This window comes from Heptranchias perlo, unplaced genomic scaffold (genome assembly GCF_035084215.1).
Source record: "Heptranchias perlo isolate sHepPer1 unplaced genomic scaffold, sHepPer1.hap1 HAP1_SCAFFOLD_180, whole genome shotgun sequence".
In the NCBI taxonomy this organism is placed as follows: Eukaryota; Metazoa; Chordata; class Chondrichthyes; order Hexanchiformes; family Hexanchidae; genus Heptranchias; species Heptranchias perlo.
In genome coordinates this window covers 235,457-250,995 of record NW_027139077.1, presented here as the reverse complement: position 1 = coordinate 250,995, position 15,539 = coordinate 235,457, and the positions used below count along the sequence as shown (strand labels likewise).

General features: G+C 46.9%; 1 pseudogene; it reads right to left on the bottom strand.

The window, feature by feature from the left end:
• Positions 1-13,707: 13,707 nt before the first annotated feature.
• LOC137309794 (E3 ubiquitin/ISG15 ligase TRIM25-like) overlaps positions 13,708-15,539 on the bottom strand; it is a 173,333-nt pseudogene continuing 171,501 nt past the window's right edge.

The window sequence follows — 15,539 nt, the reverse complement described above, 5'->3', positions numbered from 1 at the left end:
GCACGGACTGGGGGTGATATAAAGATCAGTAGAGATCCCACGGACTGGGGGTGATATAAAGATAAGTGGAGATCCCACGGACTGGGGGTGATATAAAGATCAGTAGATCCCACGGACTGGGGGTGATATAAAGATCAGTAGAGATCCCACGGACCGGGGGAGATATAAAGATCAGTAGAGATCCCACGGACTGGGGGTGATATAAAGATCAGTAGATCCCACGGACTGGGGGTGATATAAAGATAAGTGGAGATCCCACGGACTGGGGGTGATATAAAGATCAGTGGAGATCCCACGGACTGGGGGAGATATAAAGATCAGTAGAGATCCCACGGACTGGGGGAGATATAAAGATCAGTAGAGATCCACGGACTGGGGGAGATATAAAGATCAGTAGATCCCACGGACTGGGGGAGATATAAAGATCAGTAGATCCCACGGACTGGGGGAGATATAAAGATCAGTAGAGATCCCACGGACTGGGGGAGATATAAAGATCAGTAGATCCCACGGACTGGGGGAGATATAAAGATCAGTAGAGATCCCACGGACTGGGGGAGATATAAAGATCAGTAGTGATCCCACGGACTGGGGGTGATATAAAGATCAGTAGAGATCCCACGGACTGGGGGAGATATAAAGATCAGTAGATCCCACGGACTGGGGGAGATATAAAGATCAGTAGAGATCCCACGGACTGGGGGAGATATAAAGATCAGTAGAGATCCCACTGACTGGGGGTGATATAAAGATCAGTAGAGATCCCACGGACTGGGGGAGATATAAAGATCAGTAGATCCCACGGACTGGGGGAGATATAAAGATCAGTAGATCCCACGGACTGGGGGTGATATAAAGATCAGTAGATCCCATGGACTGGGGGTGATATAAAGATCAGTAGAGATCCCACGGACTGGGGGAGATATAAAGATCAGTAGAGATCCCACGGACTGGGGGTGATATAAAGATCAGTAGAGATCCCACGGACTGGGAGTGATATAAAGATCAGTAGAGATCCCACGGACTTGGGGTGATATAAAGATCAGTAGATCCCACGGACTGGGGGTGATATAAAGATCAGTAGATCCCACGGACTGGGGGTGATATAAAGATCAGTAGAGATCCCACGGACTGGGGGAGATATAAAGATCAGTAGATCCCACGGACTGGGGTGATATAAAGATCAGTAGATCCCACGGACTGGGGGTGATATCAAGATCAGTAGATCCCACGGACTGGGGGTGATATAAAGATCAGTAGATCGCACGGACTGGGGGTGATATAAAGATCAGTAGAGATCCCACGGACTGGGGGTGATATAAAGATAAGTGGAGATCCCACGGACTGGGGGTGATATAAAGATCAGTAGATCCCACGGACTGGGGGTGATATAAAGATCAGTAGAGATCCCACGGACCGGGGGAGATATAAAGATCAGTAGAGATCCCACGGACTGGGGGTGATATAAAGATCAGTAGATCCCACGGACTGGGGGTGATATAAAGATAAGTGGAGATCCCACGGACTGGGGGTGATATAAAGATCAGTGGAGATCCCACGGACTGGGGGAGATATAAAGATCAGTAGAGATCCCACGGACTGGGGGAGATATAAAGATCAGTAGAGATCCACGGACTGGGGGAGATATAAAGATCAGTAGATCCCACGGACTGGGGGAGATATAAAGATCAGTAGATCCCACGGACTGGGGGAGATATAAAGATCAGTAGATCCCACGGACTGGGGGAGATATAAAGATCAGTAGAGATCCCACGGACTGGGGGAGATATAAAGATCAGTAGATCCCACGGACTGGGGGAGATATAAAGATCAGTAGAGATCCCACGGACTGGGGGAGATATAAAGATCAGTAGTGATCCCACGGACTGGGGGTGATATCAAGATCAGTAGAGATCCCACGGACTGGGAGAGATATAAAGATCAGTAGAGATCCCACGGACTGGGGGAGATATAAAGATCAGTAGAAATCCCACGGACTGGGGGAGATATAAAGATCAGTAGATCCCACGGACTGGGGGAGATATAAAGATCAGTCGAGATCCCACGGACTGGGGGAGATATAAAGATCAGTAGTGATCCCACGGACTGGGGGTGATATAAAGATCAGTAGAGATCCCACGGACTGGGGGAGATATAAAGATCAGTAGAGATCCCATGGACTGGGGGTGATATAAAGATCAGTAGAGATCCCACGGACTGGGGGTGATATAAAGATCAGTAGAGATCCCACGGACTGGGGGAGATATAAAGATCAGTAGAGATCCCACGGACTGGGGGAGATATAAAGATCAGTGGAGATCCCACGGACTGGGGGAGATATAAAGATCAGTAGAGATCCCACGGACCGGGGGTGATATAAAGATCAGTAGAGATCCCACGGACTGGGGGAGATATAAAGATCAGTAGATCCCACGGACTGGGGGTGATATAAAGATCAGTAGAGATCCCACAGACTGGGGGTGATATAAAGATCAGTAGAGATCCCACGGACTGGGGGTGATATAAAGATCAGTAGAGATCCCACGGACTGGGGGAGATATAAAGATCAGTAGATCCCACGGACTGGGGGAGATATAAAGATCAGTAGAGATCCCACGGACTGGGGGAGATATAAAGATCAGTAGAGATCCCACGGACTGGGGGAGATATAAAGATCAGTAGATCCCACGGACTGGGGGAGATATAAAGATCAGTAGAGATCCCACGGACTGGGGGTGATATAAAGATCAGTGGAGATCCCACGGACTGGGGGTGATATAAAGATCAGTAGATCCCACGGACTGGGGGTGATATAAAGATCAGTAGATCCCACGGACTGGGGGTGATATAAAGATCAGTAGAGATCCCACGGACTGGGGGTGATATAAAGATCAGTGGAGATCCCACGGACTGGGGGAGATATAAAGATCAGTAGATCCCACGGACTGGGGGAGATATAAAGATCAGTAGAGATCCCATGGACTGGGGGTGATATAAAGATCAGTGGAGATCCCACGGACTGGGGGTGATATAAAGATCAGTAGAGATCCCACGGACTGGGGGTGATATAAAGATCAGTAGATCCCACGGACCGGGGGAGATATAAAGATCAGTAGAGATCCCACGGACTGGGGGAGATATAAAGATCAGTAGATCCCACGGACCGGGGGTGATATAAAGATCAGTGGAGATCCCACGGACTGGGGGTGATATAAAGATTAGTAGAGATCCCACGGACTGGGGGTGATATAAAGATCAGTAGATCCCACGGACCGGGGGTGATATAAAGATCAGTGGAGATCCCACGGACTGGGGGTGATATAAAGATTAGTAGAGATCCCACGGACTGGGGGTGATATAAAGATCAGTAGATCCCACGGACGGGGGAGATATAAAGATCAGTAGATCCCACGGACTGGGGGTGATATAAAGATCAGCAAAGGGAAACAAAGAAAGTGGTAAGAGCTGCAGAAAGGGAATTGGAGAAAAAGCTTTCGAGGGATATCGAGGACAACACTGAAGGTTTTTACAAGTTTATTGAGAGAAAGAGGGAGGCTGAGAGTAATGTGGGCCCCTTAATGACAGACCCAGGTGATATTGTGATTGGAAATCAGGAAATGGCAGACTTGCTAAATATTTACTTTCTATCGGTCTTCACAGTGGGGGATGTGGATAAAATACCAGCGATTCAAAGTAAACTAAAAATAAATCAAGGGGAGGAACTTACTCGATTCAATATCAGTAAAATGGTAATGGAGAAAATAATGAGACTAAAGATAAACAAATCTCCAGGACCCGATGGTTCCCACCCCATAATATTAAAAGAAGTCGGTGAGGAAATCGTTGATACTTTAGTCATGATCGTCCAAAATAGATTCAAGGTAAAAGGCGGGAGGTTTAGAGGGGATTTGAGAAAGAACTTTTTCACCCAGAGGGTGGTTGGAGTCTGGAACTCACTGCCTGAAAGGGTTGTGGAGGCAGGAACCCTCACAACATTCAAGAAGCATTTGGATGAGCACTTGAAATGCCATAGCATACAAGGCTACGGACCAAATGCTGGAATATGGGATTAGAGTAGACAGGGCTGATGGCCGGCGCGGACACGATGGGCCGAAGGGCCTCTATCCGTGCTGTATGACTCTATGACTCTATGACTCTAAAACTCTCTTGATTCAGGAATTGTCCCCTTGGGTTGGAAAATTGCCGATGTCACTCCATTATTTAAGAAGAGTAAGAGAGAAAAACTAAGAAATTATCGGCCTATTAATCTAATGTCAGTTGTGGGGAAGTTACTTGAATCTGTTATTAGGGACAGAGTGACTGAGCATTTGGATAAATATGAGCTGATCAGAGAGAGCCAGTGTGGATTTGTAAAGGGTGAGTCACCTCTAATGAACCGAGTTGAATTTTTTGAGGCGGTATCTAACGTGATAGATAAGGGAGTGTCTGTGGATGTTATTTATATGGACTTCCAGAAGGCATTCGATAAGGTTCCACATAAAAGACTGTTAACAAAATGAGAGCGTGGAATTGGAGGAAACATTTTGATATGAGTAGGGAATTGATTAGTCGGCAGGAGACAGAGGGTGGGTCTGGGTAATGGGTATGTGCTCATTACACAGAGACATTGAGAGATTCAGTGAGTGGGAAAACTGGGGCAGATGGAGTTCAATGTGGGGAAGTGTGAGGTCATTCACTTTGGACCGAAGAAAGATCGATCAGAGTATTTTCTAAATGGTGAGAAGCTGGGAACTGTGGAGGAGCAGAGAGATTTAGGGGCCCAAGTACAGAAATCACTAAACGCCAGTGGACAGGTACAAAAAAATAATTAAAAAGGCCAATGGAATGTTGGACTTTATCTCGGGGGCTGGAATACAAAGGGGAGGAAGTGATGTTCCAGCTGCACAGAGCTCTGGTCAGACCACATCTGGAGACTGGGTTCAGTTCTGGGCACCGCACCTCAGGAAGGATATATTGGCCCTGGAGGGGGTGCAGCACAGATTCACCAAAATGATACCGGGGCTAAAAGGGTTAAATTATATGGACAGGTTACATGGACTAAACTTGTATTCCCTCGAGTATTGAAGATTAAGGGGTGATCTAATTGAAATGTTGAAGATGATTAAAGGTTTCGATAGGGTCGATAGAGAGAAACTATTTCCTCTGGTGGGAGAGACCAGAACAAGGGGGAATAATCTTAAAATTAGAGCTCGGCCGTTCAGGGGTGATGTCAGGAAACATTTCTTCACACAAAGGGGAGTGGAAATCTGGAACTCTCTCCCCCAAAAAGCTGTTGAGGCTGGGGGTCAATTGAAAATTTCAAAACTGAGATTGATAGATTTTTGTTAGGCAAGGGTATTAAGGGTAACGGAACCAGGGCGGGTACATGGAGTTAAGACAGTCATTGAATTGAATGGCGGAACAGGCTCGAGGGGCTGAATGGCCTCCTCCTGTTCCTATGTTCCTTTTAGTGAGATTGCACTGTTAGAACAGATTGTGATTATTGAGATACTCTCACAGCAGTTTAAACAGACAAATCCTTTGCCACAGGTTTGACAGGTGAGATGAGCCAGTAATCCCAGTGATGGATGGAGATATATTATATGAGTCTGATGCTCCCAATCTCTGGGACTGGATTGAAAGTGACGGCAGTTTAATGTGTATGAAACAAATCTGGAGGATCAGTTTTGAGCGGGTGACTGGGAGGCTGATGGGAAGATGCCTGGTGATTTGTGATCACTGGGATCAGTTTATTGATGAGATGTCTGATCCACGCTCATTATTTCCTCTTGCTGAGGATTTGAAATGTCTCTTTCCACCTCTAATTTCTCATCACTGATTTTCAAATGGAGCCTCTGCTTGTTCCCTTTTATTGTCTTTATTAGTTTTGATGTTTCATTCTGAAATTCACAGCCCAGTCACATCTTGGCCGATTGAGCCCATAATCCAGGCCGACACTCCCGGTGCAGTACTGAGGGAGTGCTGCACTGTCGGAGGGTCAGGACTGAGGGAGTGCTGCACTGTCGGAGGGTCAGTACTGAGGGAGAGCTGCACTGTAGGAGGGGCAGTACTGAGGGAGAGCTGCACTGTCGGAGGGGCAGTACTGAGGGAGAGCTGCACTGTCGGAGGGGCAGTACTGAGGGAGAGCTGCACTGTCGGAGGGTCAGTACTGAGGGAGAGCTGCACTGTCGGAGGGTCAGTACTGAGGGAGTGCTGCACTGTCGGAGGGTCAGTACTGAGGGAGTGCTGCACTGTCGGAGGGTCAGTACTGAGGGAGTGCTGCACTGTCGGAGGGTCAGTACTGAGGGAGCGCTGCACTGTCGGAGGGTCAGTACTGAGGGAGTGCTGCACTGTCGGAGGGTCAGTACTGAGGGAGAGCTGCACTGTCGGAGGGTCAGTACTGAGGGAGAGCTGCACTGTCAGAGGGTCAGTACTGAGGGAGTGCTGCACTGTCGGAGGGTCAGTACTGAGGGAGTGCTGCACTGTCGGAGGGTCAGTACTGAGGGAGTGCTGCACTTTTGGAGGGTCAGTACTGAGGGACTGCTGCAGTGTCAGAGGGTCAGTCTTTCAGATGAGACCTTAAACCAAGGCTCCGTCTGCTCTCTCAGGTGGATGTAAAAGATCCCACAGCCACTATTTGAAGAAGAGCAGGGGAGTTCTCCTCGGTGTCCTGGCCAATCGTTATCCCTCAACCAAAATCACTAAAACAGATTATTTGGTCATTTATCTCATTGCTGTTTGTGGGATCTTGCTGTGCACTCATTGGCTGCCACATTTCCTATATTGCAACAGTGACTACACTTCAAAGCAATAGGAAAGGCAAATGGTACGTTGGCCTTTACTGCAAGGGGGTTGGAGTATAAGAGTAAGGAAGTCTTGCTGAAATTGTACAGAGCTTTGGTGAGACCATACCTGGAGTGCTGTGTACAGTTTTGGTCTCCTTCCCTAAGGAAGGATAAACTTGCCTTTGAGGCAGTGCAACAAAGGTTCATTAGATTGATTCCTGGGATGAGAGGGTTGTCCTATGAGGAGAGATTGAGTAGAATGGGCCTCTCTTGAGTTTAGAAGAATGAGAGGTGATCACATTCAACCAGATAAGATTCTGAGAGGGTTTGACAGGGTAGATGCTGAGAGGCTTTTTCTCCCCTGGCTCGAGAATCAAGAACTAGGAGGCATAGTCTCAGGATAAGGGGTCGGCCATTTAAGACTGAGTAAAGGAGAAATGTCTTCACTCAGAGGGTTGTGACTCTTTGGAATTCTCTACCCCTGAGGGCTGTGGATGCTCAGTCGTTGAGTATATTCAAGGCTGAGATTGATAGATTTTTGGACTCTCGGGGAATCAAGGGATACGGGGATCAGGTGGGAAAGTGGAGTTGAGGTTGAAAATCAGCCATGGTCTTATTGAATGGCGGAGCAGTCTCGGGGGGCCGAATGGCCTACTCCTGCTCCTATTTCTTATGTCAAAAGTACTTAATTGGCTGTAACACGCTTTGGGATGTCATGAGGTCATGAAAGGAACTATATTAATGCAAGTCTTTCATTAAATCATTTAAATTGATTCCCCTCGACACCAGAGTAAAATAGTCTTTCCCTCTTCATTGTATCAAAACACTTGATCATTTTAAAACCTCGATTAAATCTCCTCTTCACCTTCTCTGCTCCACTGGAAACAGTCCCAGTTTCTCAAATCTCTCCTCATAACTCTAGTTTCCCATCCTGGCCTCATCCTGGTGAATCTCCACTGTTCACTCTCTGTTGATTTAATGTCCTTTCTATAATGGGGCACTAAAACTGTCCCCAGTCTCTAACTGGGGTCTAACCGATGTTCTGTATCAATTCACCATCACTTCTCGTACTCTGTGACCCGATTTAATAAACCAGTGATGGGAGGGGTTTTGATTGAGTAAATAAGGAGAAACTGTTTCCATTGGTGGGAGAGTCGGTAACCAGAGGACACAGATTTAAGATAATTGGTTGAAGAACCAGAGGGGAGATGAGGAGAGACGTCAGGAAACCAGTCACTAAAACACGTTGATGATTTTCGATTCTGCTCCCGGTCTGGGCTCTGTTTGCACTCTGAGTGTTTTTGGACCACTCGATGCATTTTACTCATTCACTGATCTCCCGTTTCCATAATTTGTTCAAACACTGTGGACTGGGACCAATTTGTGCTCCGATCGGTTCCCCACGACTGTCTCAGTTAATGATCCACACACAGCGGATCCGATGGGTTTATTCCTCGAATGCTCCTGTCTCTGGTGATCACCTGGTGCCTGAACTGGGAAAGGCTGAACAGGCTGGGGCTCGTTTCACTAGAAAAGAGAAGGCTGAGGGGTCACCTGATCGAGGGCTTTAAAATTATGAAGGGGTTCGATAGGGTAGACGTAGAGAAGATGTTTCCATTTTTGGGGGAGATCAGAACTACGGGTCATAAATATAAGATAGTCCCTAATAAAGACAATCGGGAATTCAGGAGAAACTTCTTTACCCAGAGAGTGGTGAGAATATGGAACTCACCACCACAAGGAGTAGTTGAGGTGAATAGTGCAGATGCATTTAAGGGGAAGCTCAATAAACACATGAGGGAGAAAGGAATAGAAGGATATGCTGATAGGTTGAGATGAAGTAGGAAGGGAGGAGGCTCGTGTGGAGCATAAACACCGGCATAGACCAGCGGGGCCGAATGGCCTGTTTCTGTGCTGTACATTCGATGTAATTCTCTGTAATATCTGGAAGCCAGTCTGGGACGAGCTGAATCAGACCTGTTCTGTCACTCGATGATGTTATTTACACTCAGTCACAAAGTCAGGGAGCTGGAAATTTAATCTCCTGATGTGAGAAATGATTAGAATATGTGTGGGTGTCGAGACTGTAACTTTATGTCCTGTCAGTGGGGTTTTTACAAGATGCTCAAGATGGGTTAATGCTCCCTGACAGGGGAGGTTTTCAACTGTTCTCCCCGTTTACAACAGTCAGATTAACAACCTATAAAATTCCAGGGTCATGTTTTATTCCACAATCATCATAGAAATAGGAACACAGGAACAGGAGGAGGCCATTCAGCCCCTCGAGGCTGTTACATAGGAACAGGAGGAGGCCAATCAGCCCCTTGATCCTGTTCCGTCATTCAATTAGATCATATCTTATCTGTACCTCAATCCCATTTACCCTCCTTTGCTCCGTATCCCTCGATACCCTCACCCAACAAAAATCTATCGATCTCAGTCTTGAAAGCTCCAATTGACCCCCAGCATCCACAGCCTTTTGGGGGAGAGAGTTCCAGATTTCCACTCCCCTTTGTGTGAAGAAATGCTTCCTGACATCACCCCTGAACGGCCGAGCTCTAATTTTAAGATTATTCCCCCTTGTTCTGGACTCTCCCACCAGAGGAAATAGTTTCTCTTTTTCTACCCTATCAAATCCTTTAATCATTTTAAACACCTCAATTAGATCACCCCTCAATTTTCTAAACTCGAGGGAATACAAGCCTGGTTTATGGAACCTGTCCTCATAATTTAACCCTTTCAGCCCCGGTATCATTCTGGTGAATCTGTGCTGCACCCCCTCCAGGGCCAATATATCCTTCCTGAGGTGCGGTGCCCAGAACTGAACCCAGTCTCCAGATGTGGTCTGACCAGAGCTCTGTACAGCTGGAACATCACTTCCTCCCCTTTGTATTCCAGCCCCCGAGATAAAGGCCAACATTCCAAGATTTGCTGGTAAATTACTACATGGAATAATAACTCTCTAACTAACAGCACTGTGGGAGCACCGTCACCACACGGACTGCAGTGGTTCAAGAAGAAGGCCCATCGCCACCTTCTCAAGGGGCAACTAGGGATGGGCAATAAATGCCGGCCTTGCCAGCGACACTGGGAAATTCCCCGATCTCTACTTCCCGATTCACCTCCCACTTCTCTTGTCCCCTTTATTTACTCCCGGTTAATATCCGGCACTTTGGGCCTGAGCCTTGGTTTCTCGATAATATAAAATATAATAAAATAGTAAATAATGAGCCCAGTGCCCCTGAGAAAGGAGTGACTCCGACACTGGGTCCATCCTGTTCCAGGAAACAGAAGCTGGGGGTTTTCTATCTGATTCCTGCAGCAATAATCTCGCACCATCTCCTCCTGACCTCCCGGTGACCTCGACATTATTGACAATAATGTTGTGAAGTGAATGGAAATAAAAATGGGGAGAGACGTAAAACAGGCCATCGATTCACTCTCCCCCGTTTTACACTCTCACCAGAGTCACAATCTACCCCAAACACAGAGAGAGACACAGAGAGAGACACAGAGAGACAGAGACACACACACACAGACAGACACACAGACAGAGAGACAGACACAGAGTGACAGACACACACACAGAGAGACAGACACACAGGGATAGACACAGACACACAGAGAGACACACAGAGAGAGACACACTCACACACAGACACATAGACACAGACACACAGACACAGACTAACATGGACATAGACACACAGACACACAGATATACCGACACAGACACAGACACAGACATTCGCAGACACAATAAACTATCAGAGAAACAGGCTTACTATTTAATGAATGAAGATGATTGGCTCGATCTCTGAATCCTTCTGTAAACTTCGGAGCAGCTCATGAATCCCAGGAAATATTCCTGAGGATCAGGAGTGGGCTCCAGAAAGTCCACATCAGGCAGGAGTGATTCTGCTTCCAATATCCTCTTTAAACAAGTTTCCTTCTGCGATGTGCTGATTGAAATGTCACTCGGATCAAGTCTCTTTGTGTCAATATTACGGCTGGTTTGATTTTGCTGATGTTGGGTTGTGGTGAGTTTGAGATTTCCCTGGGTAAAGATCGCCCCCTTTAGATGGTCCCCTGTCCCTCAGCTGGTCCGAAAGCCCCAATAATACAGGAAGATAATCGGGAAACACAGAGGGAGCAGGAAGTGGGGAATGTTTCTATTCTGTGTCGTGGTTTTCACCGAATCATCGAATCATCAAATCATCAAATCACCGAATCATCAAATCACCGAATCATCGAATCATCAAATCACCGAATCATCAAATCATCGAATCACCAAATCATCAAATCACCGAATCATCAAATCATCAAATCACCGAATCATCAAATCATCAAATCACCGAATCATCAAATCATCAAATCACCGAATCATCAAATCATCAAATCACCGAATCATCAAATCATCGAATCACCAAATCATCAAATCACTGAATCATCAAATCATCAAATCACCGAATCATCAAATCATCGAATCACCAAATCATCAAATCACTGAATCATCGAATCACCGAATCATCGAGGGTAATTTTAACGCCAAAGAGCGGGTGAGTTGGGGGTTTGTGGGAGGTTAAAATTACAGCTTTTTGAAGCTCGGCCACAACCCGGCTCCAACCCGCCCACTTCCGGGTTTAACCCCGGGGCGTCTGGACGCGGCTCAGCCCAATCCCGGAAGTCCCGCCCCCACTTAATGCCGGCGGGCGGATTGTTAAAGGGGCAATTTACCTCATTGAGATAGTTGAGGTCATTAATTTTTTGTTGATTCTCAGTCTGAAATGAATTGAAGCCTCACCTGCAGGGGTTTCCCGGGGCTTCTGAATCTCGTCAGGTGAGAGGAGGTGAGAATGGCCGATCCATGAGGTGAGTGAGGGCCTTTATTGCACTGCTGGTGGGCCCAGAGGAGGAGGACTGTTCCATCCAGGACCAACAGGCTCACCTGGCCAACAGGACCCTCATGATCGTCTGACCCCCTGTTGGCCGAGAACCCCCCGGGATGGGAGACCCTCCCCCACCGATGGCCGAGACCCCTCATCACTCCAAATCTTTATCCGATGTTCGACCTCCCCCCGATCACCTCCCCCTCCACCACGACCTTCTCCAAGGGCCCCCCCCCCCGCCATGTCCTCCACGGCCCACGATCTCTCCCTCCCTCCCTCCTCTCCGATTCCCGGCTCCTTCCCCTCCTGTTAATCCGACTGTCCCGCGGGAAACACGGAAGAAAAAATAATGACCTCCAATTGAGTCCCGATGTCAGATTCGGACACACTCACTTCACTTCCGGGTTCCCCACAGGAAAATCTACCCCCCGCTGAATTCCCCGCTCCAAGGAAAAATCATGCCCATAGAATCACTGAATCATCGAATCTTCAAATCATAGAATCTTCGAATCATGAAATCATAGAATCTTACAGCCCAGGAGGAGGCCATTCGGCCCATCGTGCCTGTGCCGGCTCTTTGAAAGAGCTATCCAATCAATCCCACTCCCCTGCTCTTTCCCCTGCAAATTTTTCCTTTTTAAGTATTTATCCAATTCCCTTTTGAAAGTTATTATTGAATCTGCTTCCACCGCCCTTTCAGGCAGCGCATTCCAGATCAGAACAACTTGCAAAAAATTCTCCTCATCTCCCCTCTGGTTCTTTTGCCAATTACCTTAAATCTGTGTCCTCTGGTTACCGACCTTTCTGCCACTGGAAACAGTTTCTCCTTATTTACTCGTTCAAAGTCCCTCATAATTTTGAACACGTGTATTAAATCTCCCCTTAACAATCTCTGCTCTAAGGAGAACAATCCCAGCTTCTCCAGTCTCTCCACATTATTGAAGTCCCTCATCCCTGGTCCCATTCCAGTAAATCTCCTCTGCACCCTCTCCAAGGCCTTGACATCCTTCCTAAAGTGCGGTGCCCAGAATTGGACACAATACTCCAGCTGGGGTCTAACCAGTGATTAATGGCGTGTAACAGAAAGGCAGTGGATATTAACCCTAACTAGAGCAGGACAATCACACAACACACAGGTGGATGGGAAATGAGCAGTAATGGCCCGTAGATCAGACATTGTCAGAACAAACATTGCCCTTTGCTGCTCCATTGGGAGCCCGAGAACCATTATATAAAATCACACAGGGCACCGACAGACTCAAAGGGATGTGGAACTCGAGCAACATTCATCTCAGTAAATGTGGAGCCCGTGAGTCTGTCTTTGGGATGAGACGTTAAACCGAGGCCCCGTCTGTCCCCTCAGGTGGACGTAAAAGATCCCTCGGCACGATTTCGAAGAAGAGCAGGGGAGTTCTCCCCGGTGTCCTGGGCAATATTTATCCCTCAAACAGCACCTGAACAGATAGATGATCTGGTCATTTATTTCACTGTTTATGTGTGAAAATTGTCTGCTGTGTTTCCTACATTACAACAGTGAGTACATTTCAAAATACTTCATTTGCTGTAAAGCACTTTGGGACGTCCTGAGTTTGTGAAAGGCGCTATATAAATGCAAGTCTTTCTTTCTCCTCTCATTCAAAACAGCAACTCGTGGGGAAGGCAGTGGGTTCGGGTGGGGGTAAGTCACTGCGGCCATTTCAACCTCTCGCCCTCCCGCCTGGTTCCCGCTGGGGGGAGTGAGTTAAAATCGGGCCTGGTGATTCTATGCCCAGTTCCCGCTGTGGGAGGATGGGCAGGGTTAAAATCAGGCCTGGTGATTCTATGCCCAGTTCCCGCTGTGGGAGGATGGGCAGGGTTAAAATCAGGCCTGGTGATTCTACACTTGATTCCCACTTGGGGGGAGTGGGTTAAAATCGGGCCTGGTGATTCTACACCCGTTTCCCGCTGGGGGGGAGTGGGTTAAAATCGGGCCTGGTGATTCTACGCCCCGTTCCGCAGCATCTGAGCAGAGTTTTAACGAAGAATCTTCGCCCAAAACATGAGCCGATCGGTTCCCTTTGTTTCAGACGCTGACAGACCTGTCGTGTGTTCCCAGCGTTGGTCGTTTACCATTTTACTCTCTGTAAGATCGAGGATTCGTCTGTTCCCATCGTCACCGGAGCAAGAAGTTAAAAAGATGTTTGTGTTAAATTTGAATGATTCCAACACACGACTCGTTCCCTAAAGTGCCTCAGATCAGCTGCGGAGTGAGGATTGGAAGTGGATTTATTCACAAATCAGACTCCGAGAATGTGATCAGTTCAAACAAACAGAGGCTGAACATGGAAATCTATTCAAAGGGGAATATGGAATAATACGTCAGCTGGGAAAACAGAGATTGCACCAAGTGTGTTCATTACAAACTCCAGACACGCTCAACAGCCCATAATTAGTGCTCAGTGATGTAATATTATCCTGTCAGTGTTTATTGCTTTATTACACGGTTCATTTAATGGATCAAAACAGGATTTTAACCTGCGCTCCTGACTCGCTCAGTAAGGGGACTGAGAACTGCAGTGACTGGGCCAACAGGAGGGTCGTGTCCCTGATCTCAGTTCACCCGTAGCCCAGGCCCAAAGGGTGGGGGAGGCCCATCATTTCCTGCACCGTTTTCTGTACAGAATCTTTGTGTTAAATCGATGGGCCTCAATCACAGGCTTTGGGCCTGTGCAAAAAAACAATTCCCACTCAATAGAACCTGGTTGGTCCGAGCTGGAGACCAGACTCACAGATAAAGGCGGCTCCACTAATATTTAATTCACTAATATGGCCACGATATTGAGGAATATTAAATCACACGGCCCCAGTCATTTTATACAGGCTGGTAAGATCTCCGATTCCCTCTAATGGTCGGTTCACCCACTCACAGGAAAGGAGAGACTTTTATTTAAGATTCTCCGTACGATCAGCATCGACTTTTATCTCCTTTGTGGTCGTTATATTTACAAATTGGTAAAAAGTAATGGAATATAATTGTAATGGGATATAATTGTAATGGGATATAATTGTAATGGAATATGGTTGTAATGTAGAGAGAGTAGATCGGAAGAAACTGTTTCCAGTGGCAGGAGGGTCTGTAACCAGAGGACACAGATTTAAGGTAATTGGCAAAAGAACCAGAGGGGAGATGTGGAGAATTTTTTACAGCGAGTTGTTCTGATCTGGAATGCGCTGCCTGAAAGGGCGGTGGAAGCAGATTCAATAATAACTTTCAAAAGGGAATTGGATAAATACTTGAAAAGGATAAATTTGCAGGGCTGTGGGGAAAGAGCAGGGGGGATGGGACTAATTGGACAGATCTTTCAAAGAGCCATCACAGGCACGATGGGCCGAATGGCCTCTTTCTGTGTGGTAAGATTCTATGTCACTTTTAGCTGAGTGAGATTGAAAATAATGGTCACACAGTTTGAAAAGTTTATTTCACTCATTTGATGAACTGGTACGAGTTGGTTTGTGAATGGTTTTGAAAACAATGTAGGATTTGATTGGTCAGTTTTCTGCTGGTTTCTCATTTCTCATTGGTACTTTTTTATACGATTAAGTTGTTCACATTTAGTCATTCAGATACATGATTGGCGATTTATCAGAGTGATCGTCTTTGAGCCGATCATGACTCTCTGCCCTATACACTTTGAAAATGTGACAGCCTGAGGTGTGACAGCCTGAGGTGTGACAGCCCGAGGTGTGACAGCCTGAGGTGTGACACTCTGAGGTGTGACAGCCTGAGGTGTGATAGCCTGAGGTGTGACACTCTGAGGTGTGACACTCTGTGATGCGACCCTGAGGTGTGACACTCTGAGGTGTGACACTTTTAAGGTGCGATATT